The sequence below is a fragment of the Polistes canadensis genome, unplaced genomic scaffold, assembly GCF_001313835.1.
Source record: "Polistes canadensis isolate GaletaPanama2010 unplaced genomic scaffold, ASM131383v1 scaffold_182, whole genome shotgun sequence".
In the NCBI taxonomy this organism is placed as follows: Eukaryota; Metazoa; Arthropoda; class Insecta; order Hymenoptera; family Vespidae; genus Polistes; species Polistes canadensis.
In genome coordinates, this window is record NW_014569729.1 from 270,247 (window position 1) to 271,843 (window position 1,597).

The window sequence follows — 1,597 nt, forward strand, 5'->3', positions numbered from 1 at the left end:
CAATTAATATTTTTACAAACATTACATACTTTGTATGTAATTTTATACAAGTAGTGAGATTAAAACAATTAATATTGCTTGAATTTATATTAATTTTTTATGATAGAATATTTTTTAAAGTGTGTGAAWTGCCTTCAGGAATGATTAACAGGGAATATTGTACTATAATATAATCTTTAGTATGTTTCAGCTTTACAGATTGTTTTATTTWATTTTATTTTATTCATCGTCATCYTAAGGGTAGGAAACCCATCCTGCAGTCATCAATGAAGACTAAAAGTAAGTATAGTTTTCTATCAAAAATGTCTATGATAACTGCAATGGTTTTTTATTAGGACGATGATATTAATTGTTCTTTTTCTTTTTCTGTTTCAGAACATCATTGCAATCGAGCGCGTAGGCAATGAGGTACTCGTGTGTTGCATCGTTAAATTAAAAAATAAAAGAATCGGAAAGTAGAATCAGTGTTGATCGTCGAATGTTAAAAAAGTTTCGTTTGCTCGGGTAAAGAAACTCCTTAAGTTTCTTTTATTCTTTTTAAATGTGTGCTCATCGTCATCTTAAGGATAGGATATCCATCGTGCATTCATCACTGAAGAATATACGTAAGTCAATTATTATTTTAAACACTTTCCTAATAATTATAATAATTTTTTCTTGCAACAATGATATTCATAATTCTGTTTTTATTTCTGTTTTAGATCATCATGGGAATATTGCAGCGTTGGAAGTGTGTGAATAGTGTTTGTGAAGTGTTACAAGTGTTCGTGCATTGCAATCGTGCGCGAAACAATATACGGGAGTGTTTGATCGTTGAAATATCATTAAAATCACGGATTAGAAGCACGTTCGTTCGTTAATTTCAATTCCGTCGCGTTCGCGAACTATTTTTGCAATTAATATATTAAATTAACTGCGACCAATGCAGTGTGTAATTGCATTAGAATTTGTTCGAGTAAAGTTGCATTTTTATATTTAAACAGTCGCACAGACTGTTCGCGTATTAGARTCAGTGCATCAATGAAGATTTTAAATTCAACGCGTTTCGGGATTAAAATAAAGTGTGAAATTTGTTWGTTTCAATAKACTGTGTGCAAAGCAGTCTTTGAATTAGTTGTAAAGTCAGTGAACGGGCGAGTAATAAGTTAAAATCAAACGCGAATTAGATTCAGTGTTGTTCGCCGTATCATTTAATATCGGTATCGCGATAAGAAACTCATCTATAGTTTCTTATTTTCGTTTATACCGCGTTTTTAGATTCACGCGAGGTGGTGCATCGCCATGGTGCAATTGAGCTGCATCCCATTGGAATGCATTGTAAGTATTCATTTTTATTAACATTTCATTCGATTTTATTTCATATGATTTTAGATCATATTGCAGATAACTTATCGTTTTGTTCTATTTTATTTTACAGATATGAAGACGGACTTTCTACCTTATTAAAGATGTGGGATGAATTTTTCGATGGATCTTCGGTGGATCTTCGATGGATCTTTTTCAATACTTGCTGTAAAGTAGGAGTGTTTTGGAGCCATCGTAGAACTTCTTACGTAGTGAGTCAGAAAATTTAAAGTCCCTCCAGTGCTCAATCATG

General features: G+C 32.1%; 1 long non-coding RNA gene across 1 annotated transcript; it reads left to right on the plus strand.

Annotated features, from left to right (window-relative positions):
- The first annotated feature begins 93 nt into the window (after window positions 1–93).
- LOC106789400 lies at window positions 94–762 on the plus strand. The gene is made up of 3 exons (XR_001381988.1): window positions 94–279; window positions 376–605; window positions 702–762. It is a non-coding gene; the product is annotated as an uncharacterized LOC106789400 (long non-coding RNA).
- Window positions 763–1,597: the final 835 nt, after the last annotated feature.